Source organism: Bufo bufo, chromosome 5 (assembly GCF_905171765.1).
Source record: "Bufo bufo chromosome 5, aBufBuf1.1, whole genome shotgun sequence".
NCBI lineage: Eukaryota > Metazoa > Chordata > Amphibia > Anura > Bufonidae > Bufo > Bufo bufo.
Window position 1 is genome coordinate 90,206,024 of NC_053393.1, and position 21,106 is coordinate 90,227,129.

Below are 21,106 nucleotides of genomic sequence, written 5' to 3' on the forward strand. Positions count from 1 at the left end.
CTCTTACACACAGTTCCCCTTAGCAGAGGGGGACATTCCTTCTGCTGGCCGGCCATAAACGGGCAGGCACCCGCCCCAAAGCCTGGCCCAGCTGCCTTTAAACCCTTTAATTTCCAAATGCCAGGCTACCGGGAGGTTTATGATCAGGCCTTGGCAGCCTGGACCCAGAGATAGGTGGGAGGCCTGCAGGGGAGGCTCGGGGAGAAGCCATTAGCAGCCAAACCGTCCCCGAGGCCTCTTGCGTTTTTCTCCTCTGGGAAGCGTCAAGTCGCTGTGCGTAGCGGCGTCGATCCATGCTGGCCGATCTGAGCGGGAGATGACAAAAATGTAAACGAGGAAGCGCAGACGGTCTACAGCACCCGCTCTTCCCTGGAGGTCTCCCATCCAAGTACTGACCGAGCCCAACCCTGCTTTGCTTCTGAGATCGGACGAGATCAGGCGTACCCAGGGTGGCATGGCCAGTAGACACCGCCTGTCCCGTCGCCCAGGCAGCCTTCCTTGAGCTTGCACGGAGACGAAGCGGCGCGCACGCTTGGTGAGCCGAGGACTGGCCAGGAACAGGAGGTAGCGCCGGCCCAGCGCTAAACGGCCAACGCCCTCGGGACTTCAGCGACGGACTTCCTTCCCCTCTGTCCAGCATCGAGGGACATCTGGTTGGGGGCATGGCAAAACGCCTAACACAGTCAGGAGCTTTCGAGCCGTGAATTCCGGCACAGCGCCACTCTGGCCTATTAAGGGAAGGGTCTGAACGGCCAATGGGTTAAGACCCGCCCCCCCATACCCCACCCCCCCCCATGCCGACAGGTGTCTCTTTTCAGCCATGAAAGATTTGCCGTCGTAGCGCCCCAGCAGCAGGTGTCTGTAAAAACGCTCAGGACAGGCTTTCCGCAGGCCAAGAAATGATTCCAGCTTTGAAAGGCGGAGCTGCAAGTTGGGATGGAGCGAGGTGTCCGGAGGTGAATGAAAAGGGGTATTCCGGGCAGAAGCAATTCTCGCCCGTGCGCCTTTGGGTGGGCTCCCAGGGGTCGCTCCCTCACCCAGCTAGCAGTTATCATCTGTCCAGTGGGTGGCGATAACTGCTTCTGGCCGGGATGCCCCTTTGAAGGAAGAAGGTGAGATGGGTGCAAACGATTGATTGCAAGCAAGCTGCTTTTTCAGCAGTCTTCTCTTTGCTAGGGCGTATTGCCCGCAAGGATGTTGTGCTGGTGTGGCGCTGTAAATGAGCCTGCAGGTTAGCGGTGATTGCCTCCAGCCCTGCGGGAGGCATGGGTACTATGGAAGTGAATCCTAGTCTCAAAAGTAAGAAGCAAGAATGGTGGTGGGCAGGAGGCTAACAAGCATACTGGGGTTTTGCAAGGGTTAAAGAGCAGGAGAGAGAAAGCCAATGCAATGAAGCAAGTGAGCGGTTGAAAAAGTGAATTTAAACTAGGCATAGAGGAGAGTGACCCCTGCTGGTTGACGTGAGGAAAAGCAAAAGCAAAAGTAAAAAGCCTACAGCACCTGGTATTCCCAGGCGGTCTCCCATCCAAGTACTAACCAGGCCCGCCCCTGCTTAGCTTCCGAGATCAGACGAGATCGGGCGTGTTCAGGGTGGTGTGGCCGTAGGCGGAAGCAAGCCTCTCACTTGCTGCTCTTCTCCTTTGCAGTCTGGCAGGCATTTCCAGGGCTGAACACTAGGCCTTTTTCTTCTTTCTTTTCTCTTCCTTTTTTTGCTCCCTAAAGCCTGTCTGCAGCGCAGAGCGCCTAGGAAGTGCCCGCGCCCAGCTAGCCGCTTCTAGTCCCACGCCAGCCACCTCTCCCGTCTGCCTACCTCTTTACAAGGCCTTAGCCGAAACTCCCCCCACCTCTGGCCACCTCCTGGCCTGCATGTGCTCACCCACTCAATGGCTCTCTTACACACAGTTCCCCTTAGCAGAGGGGGACATTCCTTCTGCTGGCCGGCCATAAACGGGCAGGCACCCGCCCCAAAGCCTGGCCCAGCTGCCTTTAACCCTTTAATTTCCAAATGCCAGGCTACCGGGAGGTTATGATCAGGCCTTGGCAGCCTGGACCCAGAGCTAGGTGGGAGGCCTGCAGGGGAGGCTCGGGGAGAAGCCATTAGCAGCCAAACCGTCCCCGAGGCCTCTTGCGTTTTTCTCCTCTGGGAAGCGTCAAGTCGCTGTGCGTAGCGGCGTCGATCCATGCTGGCCGATCTGAGCGGGAGATGACAAAAATGTAAACGAGGAAGCGCAGACGGTCTACAGCACCCGCTCTTCCCTGGAGGTCTCCCATCCAAGTACTGACCGAGCCCAACCCTGCTTTGCTTCTGAGATCGGACGAGATCAGGCGTACCCAGGGTGGCATGGCCAGTAGACACCGCCTGTCCCGTCGCCCAGGCAGCCTTCCTTGAGCTTGCACGGAGACGAAGCGGCGCGCACGCTTGGTGAGCCGAGGACTGGCCAGGAACAGGAGGTAGCGCCGGCCCAGCGCTAAACGGCCAACGCCCTCGGGACTTCAGCGACGGACTTCCTTCCCCTCTGTCCAGCATCGAGGGACATCTGGTTGGGGGCATGGCAAAACGCCTAACACAGTCAGGAGCTTTCGAGCCGTGAATTCCGGCACAGCGCCACTCTGGCCTATTAAGGGAAGGGTCTGAACGGCCAATGGGTTAAGACCCGCCCCCCCATACCCCACCCCTCCCCATGCCGACAGGTGTCTCTTTTCAGCCATGAAAGATTTGCCGTCGTAGCGCCCCAGCAGCAGGTGTCTGTAAAAACGCTCAGGACAGGCTTTCCGCAGGCCAAGAAATGATTCCAGCTTTGAAAGGCGGAGCTGCAAGTTGGGATGGAGCCAGGTGTCCGGAGGTGAATGAAAAGGGGTATTCCGGGCAGAAGCAATTCTCGCCCGTGCGCCTTTGGGTGGGCTCCCAGGGGTCGCTCCCTCACCCAGCTAGCAGTTATCATCTGTCCAGTGGGTGGCGATAACTGCTTCTGGCCGGGATGCCCCTTTGAAGGAAGAAGGTGAGATGGGTGCAAACGATTGATTGCAAGCAAGCTGCTTTTTCAGCAGTCTTCTCTTTGCTAGGGCGTATTGCCCGCAAGGATGTTGTGCTGGTGTGGCGCTGTAAATGAGCCTGCAGGTTAGCGGTGATTGCCTCCAGCCCTGCGGGAGGCATGGGTACTATGGAAGTGAATCCTAGTCTCAAAAGTAAGAAGCAAGAATGGTGGTGGGCAGGAGGCTAACAAGCATACTGGGGTTTTGCAAGGGTTAAAGAGCAGGAGAGAGAAAGCCAATGCAATGAAGCAAGTGAGCGGTTGAAAAAGTGAATTTAAACTAGGCATAGAGGAGAGTGACCCCTGCTGGTTGACGTGAGGAAAAGCAAAAGCAAAAGTAAAAAGCCTACAGCACCTGGTATTCCCAGGCGGTCTCCCATCCAAGTACTAACCAGGCCCGACCCTGCTTAGCTTCCGAGATCAGACGAGATCGGGCGTGTTCAGGGTGGTGTGGCCGTAGGCGGAAGCAAGCCTCTCACTTGCTGCTCTTCTCCTTTGCAGTCTGGCAGGCATTTCCAGGGCTGAACACTAGGCCTTTTTCTTCTTTCTTTTCTCTTCCTTTTTTTGCTCCCTAAAGCCTGTCTGCAGCGCAGAGCGCCTAGGAAGTGCCCGCGCCCAGCTAGCCGCTTCTAGTCCCACGCCAGCCACCTCTCCCGTCTGCCTACCTCTTTACAAGGCCTTAGCCGAAACTCCCCCCACCTCTGGCCACCTCCTGGCCTGCATGTGCTCACCCACTCAATGGCTCTCTTACACACAGTTCCCCTTAGCAGAGGGGGACATTCCTTCTGCTGGCCGGCCATAAACGGGCAGGCACCCGCCCCAAAGCCTGGCCCAGCTGCCTTTAACCCTTTAATTTCCAAATGCCAGGCTACCGGGAGGTTATGATCAGGCCTTGGCAGCCTGGACCCAGAGCTAGGTGGGAGGCCTGCAGGGGAGGCTCGGGGAGAAGCCATTAGCAGCCAAACCGTCCCCGAGGCCTCTTGCGTTTTTCTCCTCTGGGAAGCGTCAAGTCGCTGTGCGTAGCGGCGTCGATCCATGCTGGCCGATCTGAGCGGGAGATGACAAAAATGTAAGCGAGGAAGCGCAGACGGTCTACAGCACCCGCTCTTCCCTGGAGGTCTCCCATCCAAGTACTGACCGAGCCCAACCCTGCTTTGCTTCTGAGATCGGACGAGATCAGGCGTACCCAGGGTGGCATGGCCGGTAGACACCGCCTGTCCCGTCGCCCAGGCAGCCTTCCTTGAGCTTGCACGGAGACGAAGCGGCGCGCACGCTTGGTGAGCCGAGGACTGGCCAGGAACAGGAGGTAGCGCCGGCCCAGCGCTAAACGGCCAACGCCCTCGGGACTTCAGCGACGGACTTCCTTCCCCTCTGTCCAGCATCGAGGGACATCTGGTTGGGGGCATGGCAAAACGCCTAACACAGTCAGGAGCTTTCGAGCCGTGAATTCCGGCACAGCGCCACTCTGGCCTATTAAGGGAAGGGTCTGAACGGCCAATGGGTTAAGACCCGCCCCCCCATACCCCACCCCTCCTCATGCCGACAGGTGTCTCTTTTCAGCCATGAAAGATTTGCCGTCGTAGCGCCCCAGCAGCAGGTGTCTGTAAAAACGCTCAGGACAGGCTTTCCGCAGGCCAAGAAATGATTCCAGCTTTGAAAGGCGGAGCTGCAAGTTGGGATGGAGCGAGGTGTCCGGAGGTGAATGAAAAGGGGTATTCCGGGCAGAAGCAATTCTCGCCCGTGCGCCTTTGGGTGGGCTCCCAGGGGTCGCTCCCTCACCCAGCTAGCAGTTATCATCTGTCCAGTGGGTGGCGATAACTGCTTCTGGCCGGGATGCCCCTTTGAAGGAAGAAGGTGAGATGGGTGCAAACGATTGATTGCAAGCAAGCTGCTTTTTCAGCAGTCTTCTCTTTGCTAGGGCGTATTGCCCGCAAGGATGTTGTGCTGGTGTGGCGCTGTAAATGAGCCTGCAGGTTAGCGGTGATTGCCTCCAGCCCTGCGGGAGGCATGGGTACTATGGAAGTGAATCCTAGTCTCAAAAGTAAGAAGCAAGAATGGTGGTGGGCAGGAGGCTAACAAGCATACTGGGGTTTTGCAAGGGTTAAAGAGCAGGAGAGAGAAAGCCAATGCAATGAAGCAAGTGAGCGGTTGAAAAAGTGAATTTAAACTAGGCATAGAGGAGAGTGACCCCTGCTGGTTGACGTGAGGAAAAGCAAAAGCAAAAGTAAAAAGCCTACAGCACCTGGTATTCCCAGGCGGTCTCCCATCCAAGTACTAACCAGGCCCGACCCTGCTTAGCTTCCGAGATCAGACGAGATCGGGCGTGTTCAGGGTGGTGTGGCCGTAGGCGGAAGCAAGCCTCTCACTTGCTGCTCTTCTCCTTTGCAGTCTGGCAGGCATTTCCAGGGCTGAACACTAGGCCTTTTTCTTCTTTCTTTTCTCTTCCTTTTTTTGCTCCCTAAAGCCTGTCTGCAGCGCAGAGCGCCTAGGAAGTGCCCGCGCCCAGCTAGCCGCTTCTAGTCCCACGCCAGCCACCTCTCCCGTCTGCCTACCTCTTTACAAGGCCTTAGCCGAAACTCCCCCCACCTCTGGCCACCTCCTGGCCTGCATGTGCTCACCCACTCAATGGCTCTCTTACACACAGTTCCCCTTAGCAGAGGGGGACATTCCTTCTGCTGGCCGGCCATAAACGGGCAGGCACCCGCCCCAAAGCCTGGCCCAGCTGCCTTTAACCCTTTAATTTCCAAATGCCAGGCTACCGGGAGGTTATGATCAGGCCTTGGCAGCCTGGACCCAGAGCTAGGTGGGAGGCCTGCAGGGGAGGCTCGGGGAGAAGCCATTAGCAGCCAAACCGTCCCCGAGGCCTCTTGCGTTTTTCTCCTCTGGGAAGCGTCAAGTCGCTGTGCGTAGCGGCGTCGATCCATGCTGGCCGATCTGAGCGGGAGATGACAAAAATGTAAACGAGGAAGCGCAGACGGTCTACAGCACCCGCTCTTCCCTGGAGGTCTCCCATCCAAGTACTGACCGAGCCCAACCCTGCTTTGCTTCTGAGATCGGACGAGATCAGGCGTACCCAGGGTGGCATGGCCGGTAGACACCGCCTGTCCCGTCGCCCAGGCAGCCTTCCTTGAGCTTGCACGGAGACGAAGCGGCGCGCACGCTTGGTGAGCCGAGGACTGGCCAGGAACAGGAGGTAGCGCCGGCCCAGCGCTAAACGGCCAACGCCCTCGGGACTTCAGCGACGGACTTCCTTCCCCTCTGTCCAGCATCGAGGGACATCTGGTTGGGGGCATGGCAAAACGCCTAACACAGTCAGGAGCTTTCGAGCCGTGAATTCCGGCACAGCGCCACTCTGGCCTATTAAGGGAAGGGTCTGAACGGCCAATGGGTTAAGACCCGCCCCCCCATACCCCACCCCTCCTCATGCCGACAGGTGTCTCTTTTCAGCCATGAAAGATTTGCCGTCGTAGCGCCCCAGCAGCAGGTGTCTGTAAAAACGCTCAGGACAGGCTTTCCGCAGGCCAAGAAATGATTCCAGCTTTGAAAGGCGGAGCTGCAAGTTGGGATGGAGCGAGGTGTCCGGAGGTGAATGAAAAGGGGTATTCCGGGCAGAAGCAATTCTCGCCCGTGCGCCTTTGGGTGGGCTCCCAGGGGTCGCTCCCTCACCCAGCTAGCAGTTATCATCTGTCCAGTGGGTGGCGATAACTGCTTCTGGCCGGGATGCCCCTTTGAAGGAAGAAGGTGAGATGGGTGCAAACGATTGATTGCAAGCAAGCTGCTTTTTCAGCAGTCTTCTCTTTGCTAGGGCGTATTGCCCGCAAGGATGTTGTGCTGGTGTGGCGCTGTAAATGAGCCTGCAGGTTAGCGGTGATTGCCTCCAGCCCTGCGGGAGGCATGGGTACTATGGAAGTGAATCCTAGTCTCAAAAGTAAGAAGCAAGAATGGTGGTGGGCAGGAGGCTAACAAGCATACTGGGGTTTTGCAAGGGTTAAAGAGCAGGAGAGAGAAAGCCAATGCAATGAAGCAAGTGAGCGGTTGAAAAAGTGAATTTAAACTAGGCATAGAGGAGAGTGACCCCTGCTGGTTGACGTGAGGAAAAGCAAAAGCAAAAGTAAAAAGCCTACAGCACCTGGTATTCCCAGGCGGTCTCCCATCCAAGTACTAACCAGGCCCGCCCCTGCTTAGCTTCCGAGATCAGACGAGATCAGGCGTGTTCAGGGTGGTGTGGCCGTAGGCGGAAGCAAGCCTCTCACTTGCTGCTCTTCTCCTTTGCAGTCTGGCAGGCATTTCCAGGGCTGAACACTAGGCCTTTTTCTTCTTTCTTTTCTCTTACTTTTTTTGCTCCCTAAAGCCTGTCTGCAGCGCAGAGCGCCTAGGAAGTGCCCGCGCCCAGCTAGCCGCTTCTAGTCCCACGCCAGCCACCTCTCCCGTCTGCCTACCTCTTTACAAGGCCTTAGCCGAAACTCCCCCCACCTCTGGCCACCTCCTGGCCTGCATGTGCTCACCCATTCAATGGCTCTCTTACACACAGTTCCCCTTAGCAGAGGGGGACATTCCTTCTGCTGGCCGGCCATAAACGGGCAGGCACCCGCCCCAAAGCCTGGCCCAGCTGCCTTTAACCCTTTAATTTCCAAATGCCAGGCTACCGGGAGGTTATGATCAGGCCTTGGCAGCCTGGACCCAGAGCTAAGTGGGAGGCCTGTAGGGGAGGCTCGGGGAGAAGCCATTAGCAGCCAAACCGTCCCCGAGGCCTCTTGCGTTTTTCTCCTCTGGGAAGCGTCAAGTCGCTGTGCGTAGCGGCGTCGATCCATGCTGGCCGATCTGAGCGGGAGATGACAAAAATGTAAACGAGGAAGCGCAGACGGTCTACAGCACCTGCTCTTCCCTGGAGGTCTCCCATCCAAGTACTGACCAAGCCCAACCCTGCTTTGCTTCTGAGATCGGACGAGAGCAGGCGTACCCAGGGTGGCATGGCCAGTAGACACCGCCTGTCCCGTCGCCCAGGCAGCCTTCCTTGAGCTTGCACGGAGACGAAGCGGCGCGCACGCTTGGTGAGCCGAGGACTGGCCAGGAACAGGAGGTAGCGCCGGCCCAGCGCTAAACGGCCAACGCCCTCGGGACTTCAGCGACGGACTTCCTTCCCCTCTGTCCAGCATCGAGGGACATCTGGTTGGGGGCATGGCAAAACGCCTAACACAGTCAGGAGCTTTCGAGCCGTGAATTCCGGCACAGCGCCACTCTGGCCTATTAAGGGAAGGGTCTGAACGGCCAATGGGTTAAGACCCGCCCCCCCATACCCCACCCCTCCTCATGCCGACAGGTGTCTCTTTTCAGCCATGAAAGATTTGCCGTCGTAGCGCCCCAGCAGCAGGTGTCTGTAAAAACGCTCAGGACAGGCTTTCCGCAGGCCAAGAAATGATTCCAGCTTTGAAAGGCGGAGCTGCAAGTTGGGATGGAGCGAGGTGTCCGGAGGTGAATGAAAAGGGGTATTCCGGGCAGAAGCAATTCTCGCCCGTGCGCCTTTGGGTGGGCTCCCAGGGGTCGCTCCCTCACCCAGCTAGCAGTTATCATCTGTCCAGTGGGTGGCGATAACTGCTTCTGGCCGGGATGCCCCTTTGAAGGAAGAAGGTGAGATGGGTGCAAACGATTGATTGCAAGCAAGCTGCTTTTTCAGCAGTCTTCTCTTTGCTAGGGCGTATTGCCCGCAAGGATGTTGTGCTGGTGTGGCGCTGTAAATGAGCCTGCAGGTTAGCGGTGATTGCCTCCAGTCCTGCGGGAGGCATGGGTACTATGGAAGTGAATCCTAGTCTCAAAAGTAAGAAGCAAGAATGGTGGTGGGCAGGAGGCTAACAAGCATACTGGGGTTTTGCAAGGGTTAAAGAGCAGGAGAGAGAAAGCCAATGCAATGAAGCAAGTGAGCGGTTGAAAAAGTGAATTTAAACTAGGCATAGAGGAGAGTGACCCCTGCTGGTTGACGTGAGGAAAAGCAAAAGCAAAAGTAAAAAGCCTACAGCACCTGGTATTCCCAGGCGGTCTCCCATCCAAGTACTAACCAGGCCCGCCCCTGCTTAGCTTCCGAGATCAGACGAGATCAGGCGTGTTCAGGGTGGTGTGGCCGTAGGCGGAAGCAAGCCTCTCACTTGCTGCTCTTCTCCTTTGCAGTCTGGCAGGCATTTCCAGGGCTGAACACTAGGCCTTTTTCTTCTTTCTTTTCTCTTACTTTTTTTGCTCCCTAAAGCCTGTCTGCAGCGCAGAGCGCCTAGGAAGTGCCCGCGCCCAGCTAGCCGCTTCTAGTCCCACGCCAGCCACCTCTCCCGTCTGCCTACCTCTTTACAAGGCCTTAGCCGAAACTCCCCCCACCTCTGGCCACCTCCTGGCCTGCATGTGCTCACCCACTCAATGGCTCTCTTACACACAGTTCCCCTTAGCAGAGGGGGACATTCCTTCTGCTGGCCGGCCATAAACGGGCAGGCACCCGCCCCAAAGCCTGGCCCAACTGCCTTTAACCCCTTAATTTCCAAATGCCAGGCTACCGGGAGGTTATGATCAGGTCTTGGTAGCCTGGACCCAGAGCTAGGTGGGAGGCCTGCAGGGGAGGCTCGGGGAGAAGCCATTAGCAGCCAAACCGTCCCCGAGGCCTCTTGCGTTTTTCTCCTCTGGGAAGCGTCAAGTCGCTGTGCGTAGCGGCGTCGATCCATGCTGGCCGATCTGAGCGGGAGATGACAAAAATGTAAACGAGGAAGCGCAGACGGTCTACAGCACCCGCTCTTCCCTGGAGGTCTCCCATCCAAGTACTGACCGAGCCCAACCCTGCTTTGCTTCTGAGATCGGACGAGATCAGGCGTACCCAGGGTGGCATGGCCGGTAGACACCGCCTGTCCCGTCGCCCAGGCAGCCTTCCTTGAGCTTGCACGGAGACGAAGCGGCGCGCACGCTTGGTGAGCCGAGGACTGGCCAGGAACAGGAGGTAGCGCCGGCCCAGCGCTAAACGGCCAACGCCCTCGGGACTTCAGCGACGGACTTCCTTCCCCTCTGTCCAGCATCGAGGGACATCTGGTTGGGGGCATGGCAAAACGCCTAACACAGTCAGGAGCTTTCGAGACGTGAATTCCGGCACAGCGCCACTCTGGCCTATTAAGGGAAGGGTCTGAACGGCCAATGGGTTAAGACCCGCCCCCCCATACCCCACCCCTCCCCATGCCGACAGGTGTCTCTTTTCAGCCATGAAAGATTTGCCGTCGTAGCGCCCCAGCAGCAGGTGTCTGTAAAAACGCTCAGGACAGGCTTTCCGCAGGCCAAGAAATGATTCCAGCTTTGAAAGGCGGAGCTGCAAGTTGGGATGGAGCGAGGTGTCCGGAGGTGAATGAAAAGGGGTATTCCGGGCAGAAGCAATTCTCGCCCGTGCGCCTTTGGGTGGGCTCCCAGGGGTCGCTCCCTCACCCAGCTAGCAGTTATCATCTGTCCAGTGGGTGGCGATAACTGCTTCTGGCCGGGATGCCCCTTTGAAGGAAGAAGGTGAGATGGGTGCAAACGATTGATTGCAAGCAAGCTGCTTTTTCAGCAGTCTTCTCTTTGCTAGGGCGTATTGCCCGCAAGGATGTTGTGCTGGTGTGGCGCTGTAAATGAGCCTGCAGGTTAGCGGTGATTGCCTCCAGCCCTGCGGGAGGCATGGGTACTATGGAAGTGAATCCTAGTCTCAAAAGTAAGAAGCAAGAATGGTGGTGGGCAGGAGGCTAACAAGCATACTGGGGTTTTGCAAGGGTTAAAGAGCAGGAGAGAGAAAGCCAATGCAATGAAGCAAGTGAGCGGTTGAAAAAGTGAATTTAAACTAGGCATAGAGGAGAGTGACCCCTGCTGGTTGACGTGAGGAAAAGCAAAAGCAAAAGTAAAAAGCCTACAGCACCTGGTATTCCCAGGCGGTCTCCCATCCAAGTACTAACCAGGCCCGCCCCTGCTTAGCTTCCGAGATCAGACGAGATCGGGCGTGTTCAGGGTGGTGTGGCCGTAGGCGGAAGCAAGCCTCTCACTTGCTGCTCTTCTCCTTTGCAGTCTGGCAGGCATTTCCAGGGCTGAACACTAGGCCTTTTTCTTCTTTCTTTTCTCTTACTTTTTTTGCTCCCTAAAGCCTGTCTGCAGCGCAGAGCGCCTAGGAAGTGCCCGCGCCCAGCTAGCCGCTTCTAGTCCCACGCCAGCCACCTCTCCCGTCTGCCTACCTCTTTACAAGGCCTTAGCCGAAACTCCCCCCACCTCTGGCCACCTCCTGGCCTGCATGTGCTCACCCACTCAATGGCTCTCTTACACACAGTTCCCCTTAGCAGAGGGGGACATTCCTTCTGCTGGCCGGCCATAAACGGGCAGGCACCCGCCCCAAAGCCTGGCCCAGCTGCCTTTAACCCTTTAATTTCCAAATGCCAGGCTACCGGGAGGTTATGATCAGGCCTTGGCAGCCTGGACCCAGAGCTAGGTGGGAGGCCTGCAGGGGAGGCTCGGGGAGAAGCCATTAGCAGCCAAACCATCCCCGAGGCCTCTTGCGTTTTTCTCCTCTGGGAAGCGTCAAGTCGCTGTGCGTAGCGGCGTCGATCCATGCTGGCCGATCTGAGCGGGAGATGACAAAAATGTAAACGAGGAAGCGCAGACGGTCTACAGCACCCGCTCTTCCCTGGAGGTCTCCCATCCAAGTACTGACCGAGCCCAACCCTGCTTTGCTTCTGAGATCGGACGAGATCAGGCGTACCCAGGGTGGCATGGCCGGTAGACACCGCCTGTCCCGTCGCCCAGGCAGCCTTCCTTGAGCTTGCACGGAGACGAAGCGGCGCGCACACTTGGTGAGCCGAGGACTGGCCAGGAACAGGAGGTAGCGCCGGCCCAGCGCTAAACGGCCAACGCCCTCGGGACTTCAGCGACGGACTTCCTTCCCCTCTGTCCAGCATCGAGGGACATCTGGTTGGGGGCATGGCAAAACGCCTAACACAGTCAGGAGCTTTCGAGCCGTGAATTCCGGCACAGCGCCACTCTGGCCTATTAAGGGAAGGGTCTGAACGGCCAATGGGTTAAGACCCGCCCCCCCATACCCCACCCCTCCTCATGCCGACAGGTGTCTCTTTTCAGCCATGAAAGATTTGCCGTCGTAGCGCCCCAGCAGCAGGTGTCTGTAAAAACGCTCAGGACAGGCTTTCCGCAGGCCAAGAAATGATTCCAGCTTTGAAAGGCGGAGCTGCAAGTTGGGATGGAGCGAGGTGTCCGGAGGTGAATGAAAAGGGGTATTCCGGGCAGAAGCAATTCTCGCCCGTGCGCCTTTGGGTGGGCTCCCAGGGGTCGCTCCCTCACCCAGCTAGCAGTTATCATCTGTCCAGTGGGTGGCGATAACTGCTTCTGGCCGGGATGCCCCTTTGAAGGAAGAAGGTGAGATGGGTGCAAACGATTGATTGCAAGCAAGCTGCTTTTTCAGCAGTCTTCTCTTTGCTAGGGCGTATTGCCCGCAAGGATGTTGTGCTGGTGTGGCGCTGTAAATGAGCCTGCAGGTTAGCGGTGATTGCCTCCAGCCCTGCGGGAGGCATGGGTACTATGGAAGTGAATCCTAGTCTCAAAAGTAAGAAGCAAGAATGGTGGTGGGCAGGAGGCTAACAAGCATACTGGGGTTTTGCAAGGGTTAAAGAGCAGGAGAGAGAAAGCCAATGCAATGAAGCAAGTGAGCGGTTGAAAAAGTGAATTTAAACTAGGCATAGACGAGAGTGACCCCTGCTGGTTGACGTGAGGAAAAGCAAAAGCAAAAGTAAAAAGCCTACAGCACCTGGTATTCCCAGGCGGTCTCCCATCCAAGTACTAACCAGGCCCGCCCCTGCTTAGCTTCCGAGATCAGACGAGATCGGGCGTGTTCAGGGTGGTGTGGCCGTAGGCGGAAGCAAGCCTCTCACTTGCTGCTCTTCTCCTTTGCAGTCTGGCAGGCATTTCCAGGGCTGAACACTAGGCCTTTTTCTTCTTTCTTTTCTCTTCCTTTTTTTGCTCCCTAAAGCCTGTCTGCAGCGCAGAGCGCCTAGGAAGTGCCCGCGCCCAGCTAGCCGCTTCTAGTCCCACGCCAGCCACCTCTCCCGTCTGCCTACCTCTTTACAAGGCCTTAGCCGAAACTCCCCCCACCTCTGGCCACCTCCTGGCCTGCATGTGCTCACCCACTCAATGGCTCTCTTACACACAGTTCCCCTTAGCAGAGGGGGACATTCCTTCTGCTGGCCGGCCATAAACGGGCAGGCACCCGCCCCAAAGCCTGGCCCAACTGCCTTTAACCCTTTAATTTCCAAATGCCAGGCTACCGGGAGGTTATGATCAGGTCTTGGTAGCCTGGACCCAGAGCTAGGTGGGAGGCCTGCAGGGGAGGCTCGGGGAGAAGCCATTAGCAGCCAAACCGTCCCCGAGGCCTCTTGCGTTTTTCTCCTCTGGGAAGCGTCAAGTCGCTGTGCGTAGCGGCGTCGATCCATGCTGGCCGATCTGAGCGGGAGATGACAAAAATGTAAGCGAGGAAGCGCAGACGGTCTACAGCACCCGCTCTTCCCTGGAGGTCTCCCATCCAAGTACTGACCGAGCCCAACCCTGCTTTGCTTCTGAGATCGGACGAGATCAGGCGTACCCAGGGTGGCATGGCCGGTAGACACCGCCTGTCCCGTCGCCCAGGCAGCCTTCCTTGAGCTTGCACGGAGACGAAGCGGCGCGCACGCTTGGTGAGCCGAGGACTGGCCAGGAACAGGAGGTAGCGCCGGCCCAGCGCTAAACGGCCAACGCCCTCGGGACTTCAGCGACGGACTTCCTTCCCCTCTGTCCAGCATCGAGGGACATCTGGTTGGGGGCATGGCAAAACGCCTAACACAGTCAGGAGCTTTCGAGACGTGAATTCCGGCACAGCGCCACTCTGGCCTATTAAGGGAAGGGTCTGAACGGCCAATGGGTTAAGACCCGCCCCCCCATACCCCACCCCTCCTCATGCCGACAGGTGTCTCTTTTCAGCCATGAAAGATTTGCCGTCGTAGCGCCCCAGCAGCAGGTGTCTGTAAAAACGCTCAGGACAGGCTTTCCGCAGGCCAAGAAATGATTCCAGCTTTGAAAGGCGGAGCTGCAAGTTGGGATGGAGCGAGGTGTCCGGAGGTGAATGAAAAGGGGTATTCCGGGCAGAAGCAATTCTCGCCCGTGCGCCTTTGGGTGGGCTCCCAGGGGTCGCTCCCTCACCCAGCTAGCAGTTATCATCTGTCCAGTGGGTGGCGATAACTGCTTCTGGCCGGGATGCCCCTTTGAAGGAAGAAGGTGAGATGGGTGCAAACGATTGATTGCAAGCAAGCTGCTTTTTCAGCAGTCTTCTCTTTGCTAGGGCGTATTGCCCGCAAGGATGTTGTGCTGGTGTGGCGCTGTAAATGAGCCTGCAGGTTAGCGGTGATTGCCTCCAGCCCTGCGGGAGGCATGGGTACTATGGAAGTGAATCCTAGTCTCAAAAGTAAGAAGCAAGAATGGTGGTGGGCAGGAGGCTAACAAGCATACTGGGGTTTTGCAAGGGTTAAAGAGCAGGAGAGAGAAAGCCAATGCAATGAAGCAAGTGAGCGGTTGAAAAAGTGAATTTAAACTAGGCATAGAGGAGAGTGACCCCTGCTGGTTGACGTGAGGAAAAGCAAAAGCAAAAGTAAAAAGCCTACAGCACCTGGTATTCCCAGGCGGTCTCCCATCCAAGTACTAACCAGGCCCGCCCCTGCTTAGCTTCCGAGATCAGACGAGATCAGGCGTGTTCAGGGTGGTGTGGCCGTAGGCGGAAGCAAGCCTCTCACTTGCTGCTCTTCTCCTTTGCAGTCTGGCAGGCATTTCCAGGGCTGAACACTAGGCCTTTTTCTTCTTTCTTTTCTCTTACTTTTTTTGCTCCCTAAAGCCTGTCTGCAGCGCAGAGCGCCTAGGAAGTGCCCGCGCCCAGCTAGCCGCTTCTAGTCCCACGCCAGCCACCTCTCCCGTCTGCCTACCTCTTTACAAGGCCTTAGCCGAAACTCCCCCCACCTCTGGCCACCTCCTGGCCTGCATGTGCTCACCCACTCAATGGCTCTCTTACACACAGTTCCCCTTAGCAGAGGGGGACATTCCTTCTGCTGGCCGGCCATAAACGGGCAGGCACCCGCCCCAAAGCCTGGCCCAGCTGCCTTTAACCCTTTAATTTCCAAATGCCAGGCTACCGGGAGGTTATGATCAGGCCTTGGCAGCCTGGACCCAGAGCTAGGTGGGAGGCCTGCAGGGGAGGCTCGGGGAGAAGCCATTAGCAGCCAAACCGTCCCCGAGGCCTCTTGCGTTTTTCTCCTCTGGGAAGCGTCAAGTCGCTGTGCGTAGCGGCGTCGATCCATGCTGGCCGATCTGAGCGGGAGATGACAAAAATGTAAACGAGGAAGCGCAGACGGTCTACAGCACCCGCTCTTCCCTGGAGGTCTCCCATCCAAGTACTGACCGAGCCCAACCCTGCTTTGCTTCTGAGATCGGACGAGATCAGGCGTACCCAGGGTGGCATGGCCGGTAGACACCGCCTGTCCCGTCGCCCAGGCAGCCTTCCTTGAGCTTGCACGGAGACGAAGCGGCGCGCACGCTTGGTGAGCCGAGGACTGGCCAGGAACAGGAGGTAGCGCCGGCCCAGCGCTAAACGGCCAACGCCCTCGGGACTTCAGCGACGGACTTCCTTCCCCTCTGTCCAGCATCGAGGGACATCTGGTTGGGGGCATGGCAAAACGCCTAACACAGTCAGGAGCTTTCGAGCCGTGAATTCCGGCACAGCGCCACTCTGGCCTATTAAGGGAAGGGTCTGAACGGCCAATGGGTTAAGACCCGCCCCCCCATACCCCACCCCTCCTCATGCCGACAGGTGTCTCTTTTCAGCCATGAAAGATTTGCCGTCGTAGCGCCCCAGCAGCAGGTGTCTGTAAAAACGCTCAGGACAGGCTTTCCGCAGGCCAAGAAATGATTCCAGCTTTGAAAGGCGGAGCTGCAAGTTGGGATGGAGCCAGGTGTCCGGAGGTGAATGAAAAGGGGTATTCCGGGCAGAAGCAATTCTCGCCCGTGCGCCTTTGGGTGGGCTCCCAGGGGTCGCTCCCTCACCCAGCTAGCAGTTATCATCTGTCCAGTGGGTGGCGATAACTGCTTCTGGCCGGGATGCCCCTTTGAAGGAAGAAGGTGAGATGGGTGCAAACGATTGATTGCAAGCAAGCTGCTTTTTCAGCAGTCTTCTCTTTGCTAGGGCGTATTGCCCGCAAGGATGTTGTGCTGGTGTGGCGCTGTAAATGAGCCTGCAGGTTAGCGGTGATTGCCTCCAGCCCTGCGGGAGGCATGGGTACTATGGAAGTGAATCCTAGTCTCAAAAGTAAGAAGCAAGAATGGTGGTGGGCAGGAGGCTAACAAGCATACTGGGGTTTTGCAAGGGTTAAAGAGCAGGAGAGAGAAAGCCAATGCAATGAAGCAAGTGAGCGGTTGAAAAAGTGAATTTAAACTAGGCATAGAGGAGAGTGACCCCTGCTGGTTGACGTGAGGAAAAGCAAAAGCAAAAGTAAAAAGCCTACAGCACCTGGTATTCCCAGGCGGTCTCCCATCCAAGTACTAACCAGGCCCGCCCCTGCTTAGCTTCCGAGATCAGACGAGATCAGGCGTGTTCAGGGTGGTGTGGCCGTAGGCGGAAGCAAGCCTCTCACTTGCTGCTCTTCTCCTTTGCAGTCTGGCAGGCATTTCCAGGGCTGAACACTAGGCCTTTTTCTTCTTTCTTTTCTCTTCCTTTTTTTGCTCCCTAAAGCCTGTCTGCAGCGCAGAGCGCCTAGGAAGTGCCCGCGCCCAGCTAGCCGCTTCTAGTCCCACGCCAGCCACCTCTCCCGTCTGCCTACCTCTTTACAAGGCCTTAGCCGAAACTCCCCCCACCTCTGGCCACCTCCTGGCCTGCATGTGCTCACCCACTCAATGGCTCTCTTACACACAGTTCCCCTTAGCAGAGGGGGACATTCCTTCTGCTGGCCGGCCATAAACGGGCAGGCACCCGCCCCAAAGCCTGGCCCAGCTGCCTTTAACCCTTTAATTTCCAAATGCCAGGCTACCGGGAGGTTATGATCAGGTCTTGGTAGCCTGGACCCAGAGCTAGGTGGGAGGCCTGCAGGGGAGGCTCGGGGAGAAGCCATTAGCAGCCAAACCGTCCCCGAGGCCTCTTGCGTTTTTCTCCTCTGGGAAGCGTCAAGTCGCTGTGCGTAGCGGCGTCGATCCATGCTGGCCGATCTGAGCGGGAGATGACAAAAATGTAAACGAGGAAGCGCAGACGGTCTACAGCACCCGCTCTTCCCTGGAGGTCTCCCATCCAAGTACTGACCGAGCCCAACCCTGCTTTGCTTCTGAGATCGGACGAGATCAGGCGTACCCAGGGTGGCATGGCCGGTAGACACCGCCTGTCCCGTCGCCCAGGCAGCCTTCCTTGAGCTTGCACGGAGACGAAGCGGCGCGCACGCTTGGTGAGCCGAGGACTGGCCAGGAACAGGAGGTAGCGCCGGCCCAGCGCTAAACGGCCAACGCCCTCGGGACTTCAGCGACGGACTTCCTTCCCCTCTGTCCAGCATCGAGGGACATCTGGTTGGGAGCATGGCAAAACGCCTAACACAGTCAGGAGCTTTCGAGCCGTGAATTCCGGCACAGCGCCACTCTGGCCTATTAAGGGAAGGGTCTGAACGGCCAATGGGTTAAGACCCGCCCCCCCATACCCCACCCCTCCTCATGCCGACAGGTGTCTCTTTTCAGCCATGAAAGATTTGCCGTCGTAGCGCCCCAGCAGCAGGTGTCTGTAAAAACGCTCAGGACAGGCTTTCCGCAGGCCAAGAAATGATTCCAGCTTTGAAAGGCGGAGCTGCAAGTTGGGATGGAGCGAGGTGTCCGGAGGTGAATGAAAAGGGGTATTCCGGGCAGAAGCAATTCTCGCCCGTGCGCCTTTGGGTGGGCTCCCAGGGGTCGCTCCCTCACCCAGCTAGCAGTTATCATCTGTCCAGTGGGTGGCGATAACTGCTTCTGGCCGGGATGCCCCTTTTTTGATTCAATAATTTTTTATTAAGTTTAACACGGTATAAAGGAACATAAAAGCCTCGGGCATTCCCGATTGGCAAACAATATAATGCATCACTTTAATACAATAAATGCCTGTTATCAGCGAAGTTAGCATTGATTAGGAGTAAGTGGCTACCTAAGTCTACTATTTCCGAAGCCAATGGCCAACCTTCCCAACTTCCAACAAACCTTTCCCAGCCCAAGACAATTGCAGGCTCGCCTGCTTGCAAAGGGGTCTCCCTATATCTCGTCCGTAATGTTAAAATTGGACACTGTAACTAGAGTCTGCCCATGGTTTCCAATTTAGGAGGAATTTACTATACCCCGCTCCTCCCATAGCTATAATTCTCTCATACGTATAAGAAGTGTTAATTGCAGCTGTCAATTCAGCTATATCTGGTATATCTTGGGACTTCCACTTTCGTAACAATAGTAGCTTCGCTGTTACACAAAAGATACAGTGAATGGCCCTTAAGCGGACCGGTAAAGCGTCAAGACCTATTAATAGTAAGACCATTTGCGGTGACCAAACCACTCCCCGTGGCATAAGTTCAGCCAATAACCCTTTACATTGCGACCAATATGCTTGTATCTCAGGGCATTGCCACAAAATGTGGTACAAAGTACCTCTACCCCCGCAGCCTCTCCAACATCTATCTGAGACCGAGTCATACATTATTGCTAGTTTATCCGGGGTATAATACCACCGTAGAACCGTCTTAATAGCAGATTCCACATGGGATACGCACTTTAAATGTTTGTGTATCATTCCGAGGGCCTGCAGCCATTCCGTTTCAGAAATAGACAGATTCATGTCCTTCTCCCACGCCACCATCAAATGCGAACGTTTAAAGGACTCTGAGTGAAGAATGGTATTGTAAAGGGATTTCAGGCCTTTCAGACCACTGGTAAGATACAACCTAGCCAATCTGTCCACTTTTACTCCGGATGGCCGCAGGCCCTGCAGAAAGTGACGAAGCTGGAGATACTTGAAGAACTCTTGGTTAGGAATAGAGAACTTGTCCCTGATCCACTGAAATGGTTGCAACACCTCTTGCACCAATAAATCTCCTACAGTTAGTATACCCGCTGACGCCCAAAGCGACAGATCTGTTTGGGGAAGCAATGCGCATATAGTTGAAAAGGGGAGAGAAGCAATTGTAGGGGGACTATCTGCGTCTGCTAGGGCGTGATACCTGGACCACGCCTTCAAGGATGCTGATACCACCGGGCCTAACTGTGTGGGAGTGGGTATTGTCCAAAATGGCAGGTTTAACAGACCCTCCAAGGAATACGGAGCAGCCTGGGAAGCCTCAAGCTGGACCCATGGTAGATCTTGAGAGGGTTTAGTCCACCCCTTTAACATGGAGACTAGCGAAGTAATGTAATACATTTTCAAATCAGGTAATGCTAGGCCCCCCCTATTGCGTTCCCTTATCATTATTTCTCGAGCTATCCTAGGATGCTTCCCGTTCCATATATATTTAGATAACAATGAGTGTGCTTTAGAGAAAAATTTATCAGGGATGGAAATTGGTAGGGTGCGGTACAAGTATAAGAACTTGGGCAGGACAAACATTTTGAACGCGGCAATCTTCCCCAACCACGAGGTGTCATATTTGGCAAAATCCGAGAGTTCCCTTTCCGTGGATTGCAATAAAGCCTCATAATTCTGGGTATACAGCAGGCTTTGGGATGAGGACACATTCACTCCTAGATACTTAATGCTATCCAATCTCCAGTCAAACTTCCATAAGTTGTGCAAAGTTCCTACCTGGTGACCCGGCATATTAAAAGGCAAGGCCTGCGTTTTGGAGGCATTCAAGTGGTAATATGAAAGGACCCCATATTGGGAAATTTGAGCCATTGCTTCCTTTAGAGACACTAGAGGGTTGGTTAGGGTTAAGCAGACGTCATCTGCATACAGGGAAATGACATGAGAACATCCACCTATAGTAACCCCTGTTATGTCGTTGTATCTTCTTATCGCCTGAGCCAGTGGCTCCATGGCTATTATAAATATAAGGGGGGAAAGGGGGCACCCCTGACGCGTCCCATTTGTGAGCTCAAATATATCAGATAAGGCACCATTCACAAATGTCCTAGCCGTAGGATTGCTATACAGTGCCTTAATGGCTGTGAGTATGTGTCCCGTTATCCCCATAGTTTCCAGTACTGAGAAGGCAAAGGCCCAGCGTAGCCTATCAAAGGCCTTCTCCGCATCGAGAGCAAGAGCCAATGTAGGGATCTTATATCTCTGGACGTGGTGCAAAATACCTAGGAGGCGTCTTGTATTGTAATAAGTCTGCCTGGCCGGGATGCCCCTTTGAAGGAAGAAGGTGAGATGGGTGCAAACGATTGATTGCAAGCTGCTTTTTCAGCAGTCTTCTCTTTGCTAGGGCGTATTGCCCGCAAGGATGTTGTGCTGGTGTGGCGCTGTAAATGAGCCTGCAGGTTAGCGGTGATTGCCTCCAGCCCTGCGGGAGGCATGGGTACTATGGAAGTGAATCCTAGTCTCAAAAGTAAGAAGCAAGAATGGTGGTGGGCAGGAGGCTAACAAGCATACTGGGGTTTTGCAAGGGTTAAAGAGCAGGAGAGAGAAAGCCAATGCAATGAAGCAAGTGAGCGGTTGAAAAAGTGAATTTAAACTAGGCATAGAGGAGAGTGACCCCTGCTGGTTGACGTGAGGAAAAGCAAAAGCAAAAGTAAAAAGCCTACAGCACCTGGTATTCCCAGGCGGTCTCCCATCCAAGTACTAACCAGGCCCGACCCTGCTTAGCTTCCGAGATCAGACAAGATCAGGCGTGTTCAGGGTGGTGTGGCCGTAGGCGGAAGCAAGCCTCTCACTTGCTGCTCTTCTCCTTTGCAGTCTGGCAGGCATTTCCAGGGCTGAACACTAGGCCTTTTTCTTCTTTCTTTTCTCTTCCTTTTTTTGCTCCCTAAAGCCTGTCTGCAGCGCAGAGCGCCTAGGAAGTGCCCGCGCCCAGCTAGCCGCTTCTAGTCCC

The 21,106-nt window shown here is 55.8% G+C and overlaps 10 non-coding genes and 10 pseudogenes across 10 annotated transcripts; all 20 read right to left on the bottom strand.

Annotated features, from left to right (window-relative positions):
• Nucleotides 1-347: 347 nt before the first annotated feature.
• On the bottom strand, nt 348-467 carry LOC121003012 (annotated as a pseudogene).
• A 1,021-nt stretch (nt 468-1,488) lies between these two features.
• Nucleotides 1,489-1,607, bottom strand: LOC121003022. The gene has a single exon (XR_005779403.1). It is a non-coding gene; the product is annotated as a 5S ribosomal RNA (ribosomal RNA).
• Nucleotides 1,608-2,234: 627 nt separating this feature from the next.
• LOC121003013 lies at nt 2,235-2,354 on the bottom strand (annotated as a pseudogene).
• A 1,021-nt stretch (nt 2,355-3,375) lies between these two features.
• On the bottom strand, nt 3,376-3,494 carry LOC121003007. Its single transcript, XR_005779401.1, has one exon. It is a non-coding gene; the product is annotated as a 5S ribosomal RNA (ribosomal RNA).
• A 627-nt stretch (nt 3,495-4,121) lies between these two features.
• Nucleotides 4,122-4,241, bottom strand: LOC121002991 (annotated as a pseudogene).
• A 1,021-nt stretch (nt 4,242-5,262) lies between these two features.
• Nucleotides 5,263-5,381, bottom strand: LOC121003018. Its single transcript, XR_005779402.1, has one exon. It is a non-coding gene; the product is annotated as a 5S ribosomal RNA (ribosomal RNA).
• A 627-nt stretch (nt 5,382-6,008) lies between these two features.
• On the bottom strand, nt 6,009-6,128 carry LOC121003003 (annotated as a pseudogene).
• A 1,021-nt stretch (nt 6,129-7,149) lies between these two features.
• Nucleotides 7,150-7,268, bottom strand: LOC121002922. Its single transcript, XR_005779354.1, has one exon. It is a non-coding gene; the product is annotated as a 5S ribosomal RNA (ribosomal RNA).
• Nucleotides 7,269-7,895: 627 nt separating this feature from the next.
• LOC121003014 lies at nt 7,896-8,015 on the bottom strand (annotated as a pseudogene).
• A 1,021-nt stretch (nt 8,016-9,036) lies between these two features.
• Nucleotides 9,037-9,155, bottom strand: LOC121002933. The gene has a single exon (XR_005779355.1). It is a non-coding gene; the product is annotated as a 5S ribosomal RNA (ribosomal RNA).
• Nucleotides 9,156-9,782: 627 nt separating this feature from the next.
• On the bottom strand, nt 9,783-9,902 carry LOC121003006 (annotated as a pseudogene).
• A 1,021-nt stretch (nt 9,903-10,923) lies between these two features.
• LOC121003023 lies at nt 10,924-11,042 on the bottom strand. The gene has a single exon (XR_005779404.1). It is a non-coding gene; the product is annotated as a 5S ribosomal RNA (ribosomal RNA).
• Nucleotides 11,043-11,669: 627 nt separating this feature from the next.
• Nucleotides 11,670-11,789, bottom strand: LOC121003008 (annotated as a pseudogene).
• A 1,021-nt stretch (nt 11,790-12,810) lies between these two features.
• On the bottom strand, nt 12,811-12,929 carry LOC121002913. Its single transcript, XR_005779349.1, has one exon. It is a non-coding gene; the product is annotated as a 5S ribosomal RNA (ribosomal RNA).
• Nucleotides 12,930-13,556: 627 nt separating this feature from the next.
• On the bottom strand, nt 13,557-13,676 carry LOC121003009 (annotated as a pseudogene).
• A 1,021-nt stretch (nt 13,677-14,697) lies between these two features.
• On the bottom strand, nt 14,698-14,816 carry LOC121002944. The gene has a single exon (XR_005779357.1). It is a non-coding gene; the product is annotated as a 5S ribosomal RNA (ribosomal RNA).
• A 627-nt stretch (nt 14,817-15,443) lies between these two features.
• On the bottom strand, nt 15,444-15,563 carry LOC121003010 (annotated as a pseudogene).
• Nucleotides 15,564-16,584: 1,021 nt separating this feature from the next.
• LOC121002955 lies at nt 16,585-16,703 on the bottom strand. The gene has a single exon (XR_005779359.1). It is a non-coding gene; the product is annotated as a 5S ribosomal RNA (ribosomal RNA).
• A 627-nt stretch (nt 16,704-17,330) lies between these two features.
• Nucleotides 17,331-17,450, bottom strand: LOC121003011 (annotated as a pseudogene).
• A 3,362-nt stretch (nt 17,451-20,812) lies between these two features.
• Nucleotides 20,813-20,931, bottom strand: LOC121002967. Its single transcript, XR_005779368.1, has one exon. It is a non-coding gene; the product is annotated as a 5S ribosomal RNA (ribosomal RNA).
• Between the last annotated feature and the right edge of the window lie 175 nt (nt 20,932-21,106).